This window comes from Ambystoma mexicanum, chromosome 11 (genome assembly GCF_040938575.1).
Source record: "Ambystoma mexicanum isolate Mex_15411 chromosome 11, UKY_AmexF1_1, whole genome shotgun sequence".
Taxonomy (NCBI): domain Eukaryota; kingdom Metazoa; phylum Chordata; class Amphibia; order Caudata; family Ambystomatidae; genus Ambystoma; species Ambystoma mexicanum.
In genome coordinates, this window is record NC_090934.1 from 633,999,457 (window position 1) to 634,018,697 (window position 19,241).

At 47.8% G+C, this 19,241-nt stretch overlaps 1 protein-coding gene across 3 annotated transcripts in view; it reads right to left on the reverse strand.

The window, feature by feature from the left end:
* Window positions 1–19,241, reverse strand: part of LUZP2 (leucine zipper protein 2) — a 1,804,399-nt gene that overhangs the window by 984,818 nt on the left and 800,340 nt on the right. The window lies entirely within an intron of this gene.

The following is a 19,241-nucleotide window of genomic DNA, read 5'->3' on the forward strand; positions in this document are numbered from 1 at the left end:
GAACGGTTGTTGTTTACGTTTTGTAGTAATGTCCTGATTATTTTAATTAAGGACATTTTACCAGAACCAGTTTCACCACTTACATACAGGAGCAGAGGTTTATATTGTTTACAGCTACACTTTTAAGCGGCCAATTTATGGAATTCAGCGCAGAAGTAGCGCACGCGCCTGGCACAGAGAGGGAGCATGCGCCATTTGTGAGCCAGGTGCAGCGCAAAACAGCATTTTGGCTCACCACATATTCATGGATTTTCAGAGCCATTTGCATCCATGGCATGGCGAACATCCAGCGCCATTTACGCCCCCAAGAATGCCCCTTGCACCAGAAAAAGCCACAGAATTCCCCAATATGGCACAAAGGGCCGCGTTAACCCTGGACCAGCTTATAGCCCCCCTACACTGTATTTTCCTGAAAAACAGTGCGTGCCCCGCTCGCAGCAGCCAAATCGCATGAAAAAGGGCCTTGCGAAACCCCACAATATTTTTTTCCAGGCTCGCACCAGCAAAATCGCCTGAAAATCTCCTTGCGCACCCCCTTGAAAACACGCACCCGCTCGCACCAGCGAAATCACGTGAAAATATCCTCAAGCCCCCCCTTGAATATGCGCACCCCACTCGCCCCAGCCAAATTGCGTGACTAGCTCCTTGCCCACCCTTTGAATATTCACACCCCACTCGCGCCATCCAAATCACGTTAAAAGGGCCTCCGTAACCCTGCAAATACGCGTATCCTGCTCGCGCCAGACAAAGCGCGTGAAAACTCCTCGCAGACTCCCTTGAATACGCATACCCCACTCGTGCAAGCCAAATCGCGTGAAAAGGCCTACCGTAACCCAATAAATATGCATACACCGCTCGCGCCAGCCAAATTGCGTCGACTCCAAAGAAAAAAGAAAAAGAAAATAAACCTAACACTAAAGAACTATTTACAATGGCGGTGGGCTAGTCCTACGGCCCACCAGTGTTACCAAGAATTTTGGCCAGGGCATCATCGAACTCCGTGCCTATAGCCCAGAGGCGGAACTGTGCTCTATCCTTGAGGGCTTGCAGGGACGCTGACATGCTCTCTACCTGATCCCTGCGAGTCTCCTCGAGGAACTTCGCCTGCCTCTCTACCCACCACATGGAGATCTCTGCTCTGACCATGGTGAGCTGTGCCCTCTCTGCCCGCCACCTCTTTTCACCTGCCCCGTGATGTAGTTGGCCTGAGTCCTGACGCCTCCTATGTCGAGCCAGCTGCTGCCTTGATGCCATCTGCCTGTGCCACCATGACGGCCTCCAGGATGATGCCAACTCTAGTTGCCGTCGTGCACATGCCCTGCTCGAAGGTGCTTGCACAACCTTCATTGCCAGGGTTCCTGTTGCTGGGGTTACCACCTCTGCTGATCCTCCGTCTCCCTACTGTGGCAGGGATGGGATCTCCACCAGACTGGCTGTGGTGGAGGAGACAGGTCCACAGGGGGCACTGGTGGCATCTGGGCCAGAAGGCGGCATGGAGGACGACTGGCGCATAGTGGGTGAAGAGGAGGAGTGGGTCGCAAGAGTGCCCAGCACATGGAGGAAACCCCCGACAATGAGCTGTCCTAGCCAGTTCAGGATGGCACACCTATTTGTGATGATGTGCGAGGTCCTGCCAGGAAGCACGCACATCATCACGAATGACATGTGTACACAACGAAATTGCATCACCGACTAGGATGGGCTCAACCCTGTCACGGATTGCCTCGTCCGCAGGTAGAGGAAGGTCAGTTGACGTGAACTCCTCCTCTACCTGCGGACAGGCCTGGACTGAGTCGATGCAGTCACAGTATCAGGGACAGGATTAGGCACAGGCCCTCCACGGTTACCTGCGCTGCCTCCTGCCCCTGCTCCTGCACTGCACCAATTGCACCGATGTTGTCACCTCTCCAGGCCCCATGTGCGGGTCTGATGTGGCCTACTCCTCCACCTCAACCACCACCAACATGGATGCCTCTGCACCATCTTCCGCACTGGAATGACCCTGTGGGGGCTCACCTGCCTCTTCCGCTGCCGAGGCATCCACATCAAACCTCGCCTTATTGGTCATACCATCGGCACCTGCGGCCATTGTAGCTGATGCGGCACAAGTCCACTCGCTCCCGGAAGATGTTGTAGCCTGGGAGGGTGAATGTGCCTTGCATCCCCGCCGCTTTGCTCCACAGTGCCATCTCCGCCCTCTTCCTCAATTGCCACTGTAGATAGCGAGAAATTGAACACAAGCATCACAGTACTGAAAAATAGTCTGCTAGACACAAAGCAAATGCACATGAGTGGCACTCTCAAACGTCACAACCATCATCACCGTCCACAACACACGTGTCAGTGCAAGCAACACACATGCACAAACAAGCATGGCACGTGCAACAGTCATTTGCATCCATGTCCAAGGCACTGTTTGAACATGAGAAGGGGGGCTGAACCTCACATGCATCATGGGACATGCCGATCACAGGTACAAACACCACCACACAGTGATGCATCTGGCCATGTCTACCTCCTGTCATAGAGCACTCATAGGCAACTGTGCTGCATCTGTCAATCAGGCCTGGAGATGGCCATGTGTCATGCATCCATGGCGTTTCACAGTCACATACTCACCACTCAGACACACACATATGTATACCATGCACGTCCATGAAGGTGACTTAAGCATCCATGTAGCACAACCCAAACATGGCCAATTACAGACACATGCATGGAAACATGTGTGCGTCATCACATGCTGGTGCATGCCATGCATTGCAACACAGATATAATTGATGTGGAACATGCTTGACTGTACTCACATGCTGCACTGTCATGTCCCCGCACACAGACATTCATACATGGGGCATGTCAGACATAAGGGCAAGGTGCACACCCCAGCCACACCTCAACATGCTCTACGCTGGACAAGAACACATGGACATTCACCACTCAACTCCAGATGGTTGTCAATAGTAGGACCTGGTGGTGAAGAGATGGGAGTATGCACTCCAGGTCCCTCATCTGGTTGTTGCCCAACTGGGCCCGGCGCCCCACTTCGTCCTCAGCCTCCACTAGGCACTGGGCCTTGTGGAGGGTCCTGGACCTGAAGTCCTGCAAGTGCTTCAGGACATGCTTGTAGTCGTGGAGTACCACCCCTTCCTCGTTGATGGCACCCACAATGTCCTCCCAGATCCTTCTGCATCCTTCCTTTGGTGCACAATGTTGAGAAGAGGGCATCATAATGCCCCAGGACTTGCTCCACCAGGATGCCTACTTCATTGGCAGTGAAGCTGGCAACCCTGGGCCTCTCTTCGGGGAGGTTGCCACTGGCCCCAGATGGTGATTGGTCCGACATGGCAACCCCCGAGGCAGGTGTGGGTGGGCAACTGGTTCCTGGGGCTCGGCTGTGGAGCGATGGTACAGCAGTCGTGAGTCTTCTCTTTCAGCAGGGGTGGTCGCAGCAACAGGATCCCTGGCAATGTCTTCTGTGCAGGCACCAAATTGCAGGGCATGTTGGCAGCAGGCAGACTGAGTTGGCTGGCAGTAGCAGATGGCTCTTAGGAGGCAGCTCGGGGCATTGGGGGCAGGTAAATGTCCTTGTGGGCAGGAGCATGGTCATCTGTGTGGTGTTGCGTGGCCAGCTTGAAGCAGAATGACACTGCACGTGCAAAAACCGCATGGTAGCGTGGAATTCGAGAAAAGGCCCTTAGTGTGTAAGTGTGTAAGTGATGTTATGCGCACGGGAGTTTCCTTTGGTACGGGTTGAAAGTCTGCGTAGGACGCCATTTTGCTGTGTGTGCTTTTCGGGTGAACCAACGCAAGTGTTTCTTCTTCTTCTTCTTGGTTCACACACGATTTCTTCACAATGGTTGCAGTGCGTACTTCTTGTTTACTGCGGTAGTGTTTACTTCTTGTTTTGGTGGGGGAGTTGCCAACACGTGTGTTTTTTTCTTTGTTTTTCCAGGCAGACAGTGAGTTGCTCACATATTATTCCCACTATGGTTCCCCCTGTGTGTTGGCTATTCCATTTACACGGTCATAGTAGCCTGTGTGTTCCATGTGTGCACATTTCTTGTGTTTCTGGGTGCGACAGCGTACTGCGGGATGCTATTTCCATGCACGTGGGCTACCAAGGGGTCACATGCACGTTTGTTTTTGTTTTCGGTGTGCCTGAGCATTGCATGACCGATCATTTTTACCCAGGGGTCACAGAAAGCCTTGCAGGAGAACAGGGGTATATATTCCATCTAGTACCCTGCCCACTTCACCTCAATTGCCTAGGACAATTGTTTTCTGCACTTCCCATTTGCACAAGTGCCATGGTTGGGAGGCCACCAAGTGGTAAGGGAGGAAAAGCTGGGCGACCTCCCAGAGGTGTCCCTGGTAGGGGACATGGCCAGGATGACCAGGTTGACCAAGGTGGCAGAAGTAGCCAACGTGGGCAGGGTGGCTGCGGTCAGCGACGTGGGTAGGGTGGCCCATGTGGGCAGTGTATCCAGGACCATTCAGGGACAGCTATCACCCCCCAAGCCACGTGTGGCGATGAAAGTTGCTGTCACCTGGCCACGTGGATCTGGGACAGCAATGTCATCTGCTGCCCTGAGCAACCAGGGTGTGGAGGCAGCAGGGGCAGCAGCTGACACCACCCCGGCTCTGAGTCACCCAGTCGGGACAGTGTTGGTCCCGGCCCCTCACACCGAGGCAGTTGTGGCGCTGGGTCCTGGCAACAGCACCCAGCAGTCAATGCCTGCAGTGAGACCTTTGGTCATCATGCCATTGCCTGCTTCCAGTGGCCAGTCCACCTGCACTTCAGCCCATACTGACCGGAGCAGCGGAAGCCACTCAGGGTCTGCACCACCTCTCAAGAGGAAGAAGCATGCTCTTGTGGACAGTCTGGGACCCTCGGCCCTCCGGCATGTCAATGAAGCAGAGTTTCAATAATGTGGAACTGGATGCACTTGTGGGCTGTATGTCGGAACACGCCTGCAACATGCTGGTGATGGCAGGATGCAAAACTATGTCTGATCAGTGTAGGGCCCACTGGCAGTGCATCGCAGACCGCATCAGTGCCTTGGGATTTGTGAAGCGCACAGCGGATGATTGCTCGAAGCGTTGGCATGACCTCAAACGCTGCGCTAAAAACAAGTGGCTTTTAATTACGCCTCTACTCTGGTGACTGGCAGTGGGACACCACCAGAGGACGATGAACTCACAGAACATGAGGCGATCGCTGGAGGGTTCATCACAGAGAATCCGATCCAAGGCATGGGAGACCTCCCGGAGCTTGAGACGATGGCCAGTGAGTGTCCATGCGTGTGTGTCCAGGCCATTTGTATGTTGCTTGGGTGATGTGTTGTGATTGACTGCTAGTTCAGGCTATGTAGTCATGACTGCCATGTGTGACCCATGCAATGCTTGACTGATACGTGCTTGTTGTGATGGGGACTGCATGAAGTCCATGTGCTGCACACGGAGGTCATCCTCATCAACACACCTGCACCCTCAGTCCATGTCAATCACTTGCCACCCTCTCTTGTCCATATTCTTGCTCAATGACATATTTGCGGATAGCCTGTGATGATCTTCCACTCAACACTCACCCTCTGTCGTCACAGGACTGACGTTTCTGTGAGGTCACCCTACAAGCTGATCCTCCTCAGGGCCATCCTTCGTTGCCTCTCTATCCCCCAGCAGCTCACTGTCTCCATGGGATTGGTAATTCCCATGGGGGACGACTACAACAGCCTGGTCCTAATTTTCTGTGAATATGGACTCTTCCCTCTGCAACTCTGGCAGACCTGTACTGTGTGGAATATCATTTGGTCTTGATGAAGGGTCTGTCACTTGGACTGTGCTGATGGTACAGGCTCAAAGTGCTCATGAGTGTTCATTCATGGACCATGTCCATTCCAAGCAAGCCCCTATGAGTCCGGGGCACGCCCATCATCTGACTCCATCTCCAGTATTTACTCCTTCTCATAGTATTTCATCATCCCTTTCCTGCTCACTCAGGGTCAGTTGATCGTCATGAACATTTGTTTGGGGTTGTCATCTGTTTCGAGCGGATGCCTCCATCTGGTAATGCCTCCCTGCCTCTATGCAACTAGTGTTGTGGGTTTCTGGGTCTGGGGCCACTTCTGATGCTTACTCATGTGCTTTCTGTCCTCCTCTCCCCTGCTCTAGTCCCAGATGTCTTTGAGTATGCAATTGACACCTGCCCACACTGTCTGCTACAACAGGGTACTCTGAGTGACTATTTTAACCCATGAACTGCCTCCAAGCCATCCCCCACCCTTGGGTTTGGGGTTCACATTATCCCTAAAACCCACTGCAAACACTTTGCACATGATGACTGCACTTGCCCTTACACTGCCATCATGACACAACATTGTAATTACTGTTTTTGTCTTTTTATTGACAGTTGTGGTCCTACACATGTACTGCACTGCACCCACTCACTTCTGAGCCCTGTTTGAACCTTCAACATGCATATTCACTTGTGTGATGTAAAAGTGACCTACCATTGATGTATCGATGTGCCTCCCGTCACTGTATTTCAACACACTGGCATTGTTGCATCGTGAAACACATGTGTGTTTTGTCGTAGTGATTTCCATGTACTGTCTGATGACATGCATTTTTCATGGATGGTGGACAGTAGCGATTCACTCCCATCTGGGCCTGCTTGTCAGTTCTGCCATGTCTATGCTACGTGCCATCTGTGTGATGCATTCTGTCATGTTTGTTGACGGTCCATGTCAGTAACAGGCTTCTATTTGATGCAGGTGCTATGCACCATGTAGCACATGTGTTCTCCTTCCATTTTACACTCATCTGTGTCTGCTTCCAGGGTCCCCTTCCACTTCATTGGCACTGCATGCATGGCTGAGTATGTTTTATGTGTGACATGTCTGATTAATGTGTTGGATATCAACATTGTAATAACAATGTGTGTTGTCTACGCTGTTAACATGTTTGGTCATGTCTTCTTTTTGATTTTGTGCAGGTGATGAGGCACTGGAAGCAGTGGAGGAGGAGGAGATGGTGCAGGGGGAGGAGTATTCAGAGCCCCAACCAGGCACCAGTAGAGGACGTGGGGTGGTAGCGCATGAGAATGTATTGATGCTACAGACCATCCTTATCACAGGTGTCTCTGAGTACACCTCTAAGGATCTCTATGCCTTTGGTGCTGAATCGGACATTGACCTAAATGTCCCATCACAGGTGAGTGATTCTGGCATGGATTCTGTTCTGTCCAACACACCTGCAATCGGTGTAGACACCTCAAGGCCCCATTCAGTGTTGGAATGTTCACCTGTGGCAGTGCATCAAAGGAGGAATGCAGTCCTGCAGCCACCGGCAGCGCCAGCACAGCAAGGTCCACATGTCCTTGGGCCCGACATTTGTGGTGTCCGGCAACGCGGTGGCCGTGCGTCACCGGATAATACTATGTGGGAGAATTCCATGTATGCTATTGCACAGCAACAGGGGGCATTGTGTGAGGTGATGGCTCAGGCCGTGGAAAGGGTGGCCACTTTCATTCTCCCTCCCCGAAAAGCAGGTTGAGCTCCAGCAGCAGGCAACGTGGTCCACGTGCTGTTCAAACAGGCAGGACATGTTGGCCGCCAACAGGGACCAATGGGCTGAACTGGGGGCTCTACGCACAGCCATGGCTGTAGAGGCACAGGCCCACAGGGATGCCCTGAGGGAAGATAACACCTCCCTCAGAGCTACTCTGGGTGCCCTTGAAATGGCCCAGAGTAGACAGGCGGAACAGCAGATGGGGCAGCTAACAAACAACATCTCAGCTGTGATCCAGGCAACCTGTGAGGAGATCCGTACAACCCATGAGGGCTTGCATTCGGAAGACTGTGCATCACATGATGCCTTGCAGGAGTAACTCTGTGCTACACGTGAGGTGCTGCATGGGGACCTCCGGACCATCATCCTGCAGAACCAAACCTTTCAGACCTGCATGCTTGCTGCCATGGAGGAGCATTCCAGGGCTATGCGTGGTCAGCCTCCCGTACCATGTATACCTTCTCATATTGCACCAGAGGGTGACGACAGCAATGGCAGTTCTCCCACTATAGGCTAGCCGTGCAGGCCATGAACCCATGGAGGTTTTGTTTTTCTCAACATCCATGCATGTAGGTGTTGATGTGCACCCTGCACCTCCTCCCTCCTGGATGGTTTCCCCCCCAGTCAATCATGGCCATTTTTATTTTTATTTTTCATTTTTCACTTTTTTTGTCTATTGTGCATTCATGTAACAGTGTGTTACTTTGTGTGGCATCTGAAGGCGTCCACTGTGTGTTCTGGCTTGGCCCATACATGCTTGTATTGTGTTTTTGTTTGAGGCTTGGGGTCCAGACACATATGCCACTCCTACTTCCCCTTTCCATGGGCTTGCAAGGACGGCACCATGTGACAGTAACTTACACGGATGCATTGGTCTTCCATCAGTTGTGTGGCCATTCTGAAGTCCAAACTGTGTATACACCCCTAGTGGGGATTAACAATGGTTTCTCCACTGCATGGTTGACATGTATATTGGTTTTAATATTACTCATTGTGCATATTTACATGTTGCATCTTCATGTATTACCTTGCCTGTCTCCATTGTTCATGCACTTCATGCTGTATGTGGTACCTTGCCACATTTAGCTACCTGCAACACACCAAAAATGGGAGGGTTCCAAGTGGCGGCATTGTCAAATTGGGACTCTTGGGCTATTGTGATTGGTCACTGTCTGACGTTGCCACTGTTGGGTCCTGTGTTCATGATTTTTTGCTATGCTGGGATGTATACGTTCATGTGTACGGTTTAATTTTGATGTTTCAGAGGGTATTGTCTCTGTCCTGTTTCCATTTGTCACGGTGCACTTTGTGACAGTTGTGTCATGTGTTGTGCATGTATTTGGTTGCTTGCACATTGCATGCCATGGCATGGTGTGTCTGGCAGGGGACATGTGGTTTGGGAGGGTTTTGGTTACATACCAGTATTTGGATGTGCTGTTTTGCAGGGGGTAGTGGATTATGCACCATGAATGTGTGCCTTTTGTTCACAGAGGATTGGGTTTGTTTAAGTAGCTAGGAATGTAGCACTTCCACGAACACATTCCCAGAGTGGTACCTTGTGGTACCTTGTATGTGCCAGACCTGTGTGCACTCACAGGGATGGGATTTTAGGTGAAAAATGTAGCCACAAGCTGGGAATGGGGTGCCTCGCCACGTGCCCTTTCCTCTCCCATGTGCAGTGGGCGTGCATGTGGTTGGGGATGTGGGGGCACCACCATGTCCACCGTTACGCTCCGCTGTGTTGCAACGTTGTGCAGAACACAGAACATCCTGCACACTACTTCGGGTGCATATAGTAGCTGTCCACCAGAGTGGTCAAGGGAGTGGAAATTTGACTTGAGCACTCCGAATGTGGGCTCCTCTATGGCCCTGGTTGCAATATGGACTGCGTTGTATCTTACCTGGGGTGGTGTGGTGGGGTTCCGTATTGACATCATCATGTAGGTGCTCAGAGGGTAGGCTCTGTCCCCTATGTAGGTGATCATGGTTGTGATTAGTTGGGTTTGTCTATTTGTCTGTGTGTGACATGCATGCATGTGCACAGGCATTTGTACTCACCAATGAGCCATGTGTTGCAATGCCGCCCAGCTTCCAGTACCTGGTTTAGGGGTGACATTCTGAATATGAAACTATCATGGGTGAACCCTGGATAGTTTGCGTAGACAGAGGTGATGATACCCTTGGCATCACAAACCACCTGCATGTTGATGGAATGCCAGTGCTTGCAGTTGTAATAGATGTGCTCAGTGGCCCTAGGTCGACGTAGAGCCACATTGGGGAAGTGTGCCATCCTGTAAAAATCCTGGACCACGGGCTGCTTTTCTGAGGGTGTTCTGGGCATGTATATGTGCCTGCGGACTGTGCCGTGTAAGTCATGATTGCCAACACCTGGTATAGGCAGCGTGACTGCATGGGCTGTGAGACACCACCAACTATGGCATTTGTTCGCTGAAATGAACCAGTGGCCAAAAAATGCAGTACATTGAGCACCTTTTCCATAGGGCTCATTGCTTGTGAGCACAGGATGGGTGATGTGAGGCCATTCTCCCACTCAGTGACCAGGTCTAGGATGATATGAGGTGGAAACCTATACCTGCCATAGACCTGATCATCAGGCATCCCAAAAAGACTGGTCCTGGGTAAAAAAATGCTTAATGGTACATTCATTGTAGCTGTATGAGCTCGTTTGTTGTTTGCGCACACTTTTATGCTGCACGGGGGCACTTACGCCAGCTCTTGCCTGGCGTACGTGTTTCTGGCTTTGCACGTCTTTTGGCGTGTGTAGGTTTGCCATGTTCAATTCCATGAATACATGTTGTTAGCACGCGTGTGGGCATTGTGAGGATTTCACTGCCGTACTTCCCCTATAATGCCCACATTTTTGCGTGTTGTTCCCCATTCCACGTGTTCCGCCCCCTTTTTAAGGTTTGTGCGCTGGACGGTGTGCGCCTTCACTGGGCATCTCGCGCACAGCCTTCCGGATGTCGCAATGACGTGTGAGACACGCACGGATTCAGCGCACGTCCCAGGTAAGCCACTCGCAGTGCCTACCATGAACTGGGAAATGGGTGCTTGCACACGTTTTGGATGTGTGCGCTGCATTTCTCATGCTTGCGCTAGAGATTTCGGCGCACAATAATTCCATGAATTACCCTGTTAGTTTCATGTTTAAAACCATGTTCACTTTCTTCAATGACTTCTAGATAAATGTTGAGTTGTTCATCAGTTAGCTGTGATTTGAGCACTGATAAATCTTCTGCAGGTTTTTCGGATTGATACATGGAATTCTCTACCTCATTCATGGCTATTTCGGCTTCATATAGAATGAGTGGTTCTCCAAGTGGTTCTTAGCTTCCTGTAAGGAAAGGTTGAATGCCCTCAGGAGTGTCTTTATCTAGTAGAACTTAAATTTCTTCCTCTTGTTGCCGTTCATTGTCCAACTTTGTATTGAAATAGACATTTGTTATACTGCTTTCATTTGCTTTGAATGCAGCTTCAAATGAACCATGTCAATAATAATTCTTCTTTTCTCCAAGATTAAAAAAGTTGCAGTAGGAACATGTAATAAAGTTCACTAGGTACGTTTCACTAGGCTTCCTTCACAAGATGAGGCTGAATATTTGCCTATTGTCTCATCTGGTGTGAAATTGTTTGTGTAGGAGTAGTTTTGGGCTATGTCATACAGGCACATGTTTTCCAGATCAGTACTTCTGTTTGTGTAATATGTGTCAATCACATTGTTTTTTTAAAATGTCCTGGCTGTTGGGCTAATTTGTGGCTATTGTTTTTTTTTTCTCTTGGTAGTCATTAAGTCATCTTTTTTGGGATGAGGCTGGATCAAGGTTTAGCCAGACAATGGGCCTCATTACGAGTTTGGAGGTAGCCATTCCATTTTTAGCGGCATGGCTGCCCCCAAACTCGGGTCTGGGTCCCGAAAAATGGGAATTACTGGGCCATTCTGACCTTTGCGGGCCTGGTAGTTCCCATAGGGCTCAATGGGAATGGGGAGGCTGCCAACCACAGTCCCGTTAATGACGGGACCATTGTTAGCATCCTGTTCTGCTAGCGGGTGCCGCTCTGCATGTCTGGTCTGACCAGGTGTACAGGGTGGCCCCATAAGCAGAACCCATAATGAGCAGTCGAGGCAACAATGGCGCCGGTAGCACTACTCGTGCCATTGTTGCCTTACCGCCAGGGTCGTAATGAGGCCCAATGTGTTCAGATTTGCCATATAAGGCTGTACCTGTTAAACAGTTTGCTGCTTCTTGGCATCCGTATTCTCTATGGGAGAGCAATATGTTGGCAAGTATGCATGTACTGCCAACATATTAAACTTCCACACAACAAGTGCAACTTAAAAATGTTCTACAGATCTTTTCCATTTTTTTTTTTAGACAAAGGTTACACACAGTGCTGCTATACATCCACATATGTGTTTTTTTACTTTCATTCATCAAGATTCTCCTAAAAAGAAAAATGTTTAAACACACAGCATTGTAAGTAACTGACACTTGATGTGAGCAGGTGATGAATGCTGCAGTGCATGGCATTTGATGCAGTGGTTAAAAAAGTGAATATCCTTATTGAGAAGCTTACTATAGGGTAGGTAGTTGCAACCCTGTATATATATTTATGAATGTGTTGAAACAAATAACTTTTCAAAATATAAACATACCTGTACTATGTCTTTTTAGGTGTAGATATGGAGAGTTTCACAGTAGTTTTTGATGCAGGTGGCTGTGTGTAGCAGGAGAAATGTACTTTGACAGTTTATGAGTACATCTGAAGTATTGAACTTAGGTGACAGGGTTAGATGTCAACCTTTGGGATGTGATTGGTGGATGGATGTGTGACTGTTTGAAATCAGCCAATAAGGGAGTGTTAAAACTAAAAAGGGTAGAGGGCTGCACTTTGCTATGTTGTCCACCGACAATGCAGTATTTTGATGGCACTACATGTGCCATCTCGGTCTTTTAAGGATGCCAGGCAGGATAAGGGGAGTGTGGAGACAGCGGATAGTCGTGTATGTCCGCAGCCTCAGGAAATCAGCCAATCCGGTTTATTGGGTGTGGTGTGTGGTGTGCTGGAAGACTGGGTAGCAAGAGTAACCTTTGTTGTGTACAGTGAAGATGGCTATGGCTATGGTTTGAGGAAGCAGTGTGTCTGGTTCCCTGGTGATTCTTGGGTCCATTGGCTGAAGGTGTATTCTGTGAAGTGTGTATTGTCTGAGAATCTTGGATTATTGTTTCATGGTATGGAGTTCGAAGAATGAAGTGGGCGGAATTCCTCCCGATTTGTGAGAATATGGTTAATTTGAAGCATCCAGACATCACCACTGTGGAGGCAACCGTTTGGGCTATGTGATTAGGATTTAATTACAGTTTGCTATGAAGGATACATTTTGGACCAAAATACATCTCCAGCCGAAAGCCACAAGAGGAAACACCAATCACAAAGAAATTGCCTCATCCCTGCAACAGAGGGGAAAATATCAGAGAGAGCAACCACTGATAGACTAGGCAATCAGGTCCCAAGAGCGTGTGTCATTCCTTCTGGTTTTTGTCTTCATTTTCTGTCTGGAACTTGACTGCAAGTGGCCATCTTGGATTGGGCACTGACATCGCTTCCAGCGACCATCTTGGATCCAAGACAACACTTCCTGTGGCCATCTTGGATCCTTGACTTCACTTCCAACAACCATTTAGGAACTAAAATCCATCTCAACTGAAAGCCACAAGAGGCTCCTCTTGCAACACCAATCAGGAAGAAATTGCATCACCCCAGCAACAGCAGGGACAATGTCAGACAGAGCCACCACTAAAGGACCAGGCAATTAGGTAACAAGAACGTGTGTCATTCCTTCTAGTTTTTGGCTTCACTTTTTGTCTGGAACTTGATTGCTAATGGCCATCTTGGATTGATCAATGACAACATGAAATGCACAGGCTGTGATTGGCTTGTTGTTACTACTTAGCAGCCAATTTGAAGCCGATATGTTTCGTAGCTGGACCCCTCACAGTAGGCCCACAGCAAAAGGCCCTGTCTGAGCCTGTTCATACTTGATTGGGCTTGGCTGCACCCCCCACCTTACTGCAGGCACACACATAATGCGGCAAGCTCCTGTGCACATCTATCACCCGACCTTGGACTACAGACTCCCTCCTGTGCAAAAACTTGAGTGATGGCTGACTGCTCTGTTGCCTCCCCCAGCTATTCCTCAAACTGTATCTGTACCACTCCTGGCTACCTCTCCTTTATCTCTCTATGACACTGCTCCCTTTGTGCTAAATGGTCATTACAACTGTCTTTTTGTTCGCTTCCTTGACTCTCACATCCCTATGCACATGGTATTAGCATATCTTGCATCAATTTTGTACTGCAGTGCTTATATTCCTGTTTTTAAAAATCAAATCTACGTGGGTGTGCTCACATTTTGCATTGCCTTGTTTTTCTGTTTAATTAAAAAATGTCCCCACCTTAAACTGCTATGCCGCTTGTGAGTTAGGGTCAGCACTGTGCATTGGAACCCCCACACCCAATGCTGTCTTTCTCTGCCTTTCTCTCATCCATCTTCTGTCCCTGAGATAACACTCTCCATCACTCCAATCTTCTCTAACTGCTACACTATAACCTATCCACCCTCTCTCACAAAATCTGAATGGAAAGAGCGCACAAAAAGTCATCCAGGGTGCAAACCCTGGTCTCTCAATCACAGACACCTATGTCAGTGCATCCTCCAGAGATATCTTCACTGGTATCCTCTTCTTTGTCCCATCTCCAGACCAATGGGATTCTCATCTCATCTCTACTCTCTCCCCTTTCTCGTCCTCTCCCATTAATGGCACCACCAAGTGGGAAGTCCGTTTTGTGGGCATCTTCTTATCTCCCTGCTGCATTCATGTCTACCACACTGGCACACTCCTGGTTCAGGCCCTTCAATCCAACCTCCTTCTCTTTGACCAGATCCTGCCGTCTCTCATTAATTTTCTTCCTTCTCCTGCCTCTCTCCACCTTCGCTCTCTGATCCACCACATCAGAATGAAGTACCACGCCCCTGTACTCCACCACATAAAACCTTCAAATGAAGAGATTGTCTCCACCTGGCAACCCTCAACGCCTGCTCAGCCAACAAACACTCTGCTGTCATCTGCCTCCTTCTTGACGACACTCACCCTGACATTCTCGTACTTACTGAGACTTGGTTCAATACCAGCTCAGTCACTGCTTTTGACTCTCTCTTTCCTGATGGCTTTAAGATAATTTCTAAGCCTCAACCCCAACGTGCTGTTGGTGGAGTTGCATTAAATTTGCCTGAGTGGTTTCCTTCTTTCATCTTACCCACTCAGCTTTATTCATCCTTTGAGAGCCTGGTATGCAAATTGGTTATCTCCCCCTCCTCCACCCTGACCATTGCTACCATTTACCGGCCTCCTGGTCTTACCTCCCTGTTCCTGTCTGAATGGGCTGATTTATGTTCCTCCTTACGCTTAACCACTTCCAATCTGCTGCTCCTGCATGACTTTAACATCCAATTGGACTCCCCTGGCACAGCATCCACTCTCTTCGTTGACCTCTGCACCTCACTATCCCTCTCCATTCTCGCTTCTGGTCCAACCCACTCTGCTGGCCACACTCTGGACGCTCTCATACAACCAACCTCCCTCATCTCCTCTGGTTACTCCTTTCGCTTGGTCTGACCACTCTCTTCCCTCCTCAGACCTGGGTCACTATGGCCTTGTAACAACTCCTCCAAAAGCCCTGCCAACCTCATTCATGAACATCTATCCGATGAAATGAGTATCCGCTGCTGCCTTCACTTGCACTCTAATTTTGGACACTTTATTTTCATTTGCTCTACCTCTACATTGCTTTCTACTGACTTGTTTTTTGGTAGGCATTATTTGGGGTCTGTTGAAAAAAAAGAAAGTATGGGTTGGGCTGTGTGCATGAGTGTCTGAGTGTGATGGTATGGATGTATGTGGAGGTGTGTGATTGTGCATTGGGCAGCTACAACTAGTTGGGAAGGCTATTCTTGTATTTGTGTGTTACTATACTGGGGTACAGATGACAGTAGATAGTAAGCTAGTAGTGAGGAGAAACACTAATACTAAATGCAATGGTAAAGAATAAAACAATTCTTTGTTCTGCAATGCTAACATTCTAGGGGCTGATTTATGGAATGTGTGTGCCGAAAAATGGGGATTTGTGCGCCATTCTGCCTGCAAATCCCTGTTTAACAAATGGGGATTTGTGGGCAGAATGACGCACAAATCCCCGTTTTTAGGCGCACAAATCCCATGAATCAACCCCACAGTGTGTTTGAGTAACAGTTAGAATATTATGGTAGTATTGTACTTACTTGTTTTGTTTAGAATGAACAGGTTTCTTCTGAGTTATTGTTTGTACTTCAGATGCTGCTGCTTTTCAGGAGAGTGGTCTTCACTGCAATTGTAAAAGAAAGAAGTTAGTAATTGTGTGTGTTTATAGCATTGATGTTAATTTAGACATTGATTTTTATGTTTTTGTAGTAGTATTGTTGTTTGATATCTGAACATATCTGTGTGCATGTAGTTTCCTTTGACTATGTGCAGCCTTTATATTGTACCTACAATCTGTTAGTTCAACATGCTTTGCAAATGAGTATAATACTAAGTGTATTAAACTCACTTGGTTTCTTACGGCTGTGTTATTGGATGCGTATGCATTTGTGAAGGTGTGGGTAATAAAGCAGAAGGATGTGATGTGCAGGCAGTGGTGTTATTTCAGCTGGGAGCTTTTCAATGATAGTGTATTTGTATTTGTTTATTTATAACGTGCAAACCATCAGGCCCGGAGGCATCAGGGCGCAATTTGTACAAACGTTACAGAAATGCATAAATACAGACAGAAACATTGCATTACATTACATTAACTGAAATATCAACAGGGAATTTCTATCTACATATATTACAGTGGTCTCAGTGCCGCTAAGGCTTAACAGTGGATATACCCATAGGGTGTACAGTAGAAAAATAGTAACGGAAGTCAGCGGGTCAGGGTATGTAAGACAAGGGCACTGAGCATGTCTTAAAGCTGGTCGAAAAGCCAAGACTTGGCTCTGATTGTAGCGGGGAGGGAGTTCCATAGCTTAGAGGCTAGGACAGGGAAGCTCAAGCCCCCTGCTTTTTGCAGTTTAAACCTAGGGATCGATAGACAGTGGGACTGGGCAGTTCTTAGTGGTCGGGAGGTCGAGTGGCACGACAGCCGACTGCAGAGGTAGATAGGGGCCTTGTTAGCCAAGCATTTGGGCATGAGGGCAAGTGTTTTTAGTGACATTCTCTGCTTGACAGGTAGCCACTTTAGGTTGGTTCTAGATTCTGAAATGTGGAGGTTGCAGGGAATGTTTAGGGCAGTACGGATGGCATTGTTCTGGGTTGTTTGGAGTTTATTCAGGTTCTCTTGGCTGGTGCCTAAGTAAAGAGCACTACAATAATCAATTTTAGCCATGATGAGGGTTCTAGCTAGTGTGACACTGTTAGGGGTGGTAAGAAACAGTCTGCAAGCTGCAATGAGTGTGAGTGTATAAAGATGCATGAACTTATCCTGGCTGTGTGTAATTTTATAATACACTACTAAGTGTTTTTTCTACAATTATACTGTTATTTCTCCCATCTTTTAATATTATAATTTTTTAGATAGCTGTGTGTGTAAAAAAAGAATTTAGATAGCAGACAGGTTTGGAAGTGACAGTTGATTATAGCAGATGGAAAAAATAATAGTATGTTCATTTTATAGGTTATACAGGTTAAGTGGCAGTTACTCTGTTTATATGCATTAATAAGAGTTGTGCATGTACTGTGCATAACATATGCATACCTGCAGTTTGTATTCATGCATGTTGATATGCATGCAGCTACAAGTAGAAATCTTGCAGATGTGTACAGTAGTTTTTGTAGTAGGTGCTTTCTAATGATATGAGACTTGTACTCAGAGTGATCAACAGTACATTTGAAGTGCTGAACCATGATGATGGAGTTAGATGTAGATTTCTTGGATGTGATTGGTGGATCGTTGTGTGACTGCTAAACTGTATCCAATGAAGGAATGGCACAGGGAGTGAAGTGGAAAGGGTAGAAGGGCTGTCTAAGAGGTACGTGCTACACGGACATTGAACTGTCCGCGGACAGGGCATGCCACTTCCGAGGTTTTCCAGCAAATTCAGCATGGAAAGGAGACTGTAGGGATTAGCTAATCAGGTGTTGAGGTTGTCGATTTGTGTTGAAAGAGGCTGTGTGTAGTGAAGATGGCAGAGGTGGAGAAAGTCAGGGTGTTTGTGGTTGGAGATATCTTTGTGCATGGTTTACAGCAGTATTCTCAATGCAGGCATGTGGAAAACACTTTTGATGTTAAAGGAGTAGAGGTGGTGTGGAATGCTCTGCCTGATTGCAATGTATAGGGAATTGTACAGGTTTGTGAAGATATGAGCAGGATGAACAGTCCACAAGTGGTAGTTTTGCACTGTGGTGCTTTGCATTTGGGCTATGTCAGTGCCCCCACTTTGTTTGCAGATTTTGAACACTTGGTTCAAGCAGTAATGAACGTCCTTCCAAATGCCAAAGTTATTTTTTCTGGATTAGTACCTAGGGCAATACAGGACAATAGTTCTGTTTTTTGTCCTCAGCAAAACATTGCTAGGTGTGCAATCAACCGAGGCATGTTTGCTTTCATGCTTAGAGCTGGTATGTTCTTCTGTAATAATGAGAATATTGATTCCAGTAATGCTGTTTATTTGAAAGAAGATGGCATTTCTTTATCTTTTATGGGAAATGCCATGCTGTTTTGGATTGTAAGGGTTGCTTTGGAGAAGCTTATGTGAAGATTGTAGGAGTAAAGCAAGAAAAAAAAGAACAAAAAATAAAACATAGCAGGTGTCTGTCAAGCATCTTCAAAAAAACAAAAATAAACGGCTCTTTTCAGTGCCAACCTCAAAGGGGAAATGGGGCACACTATTTAAATTTAAATTCATCACTCTCAGATTTTCGATATGTCTGCGGACATGGCGGTTGTCAGCGGACAGTGCTCATTACATACAGGGATTTTGGGGTGGAGAGGATTGATCCATAAAGTTTACTGGGTGTGTTGTGTAAGGAGAGAGTTTGTCTGGAAGTCTTTTTTTTAGAAGAACAGATATAGCTGTGTGTTTTAGAAAACAGATTATCTGGATTTTGGGAGACTCATGGATACATTGGTTGGAGGTTGACAAGGGGGGTCCTGGGAGTCCCTTTGCCAGACATTAGTCCTGGTTACGAGGGACTTACCCAGAGTCTTTAGCTCACTATCTTTCACAGAGAAGAAATATCCTAAACATGTCAGTCTTTGTCCTGCCCTGGGGCAGTCCAGCACCGAAATGCTAGGCAATTCTCCTCTGAACAAGAGTACCAACAGCATCCCCAGGCATGCAGAACAATGTGGAGTAGCTGCAGATCTTGGATTCACCCATGTGGAAGTGCACTGGCATGGAGTGCGTGAGATGAAGTGGCTGGATTTGGTACCTCTCTGTGCTACTTTGGAGACACAGCATCATCCAGACATAATTATAATTCATTGTGGAGGGAACAGTTTAGGACATTTGTCTGGAATTTCTTTGCAATTTGCAATGAAAGAAGGACTTGGAAAGGTCATGGACATGTTTA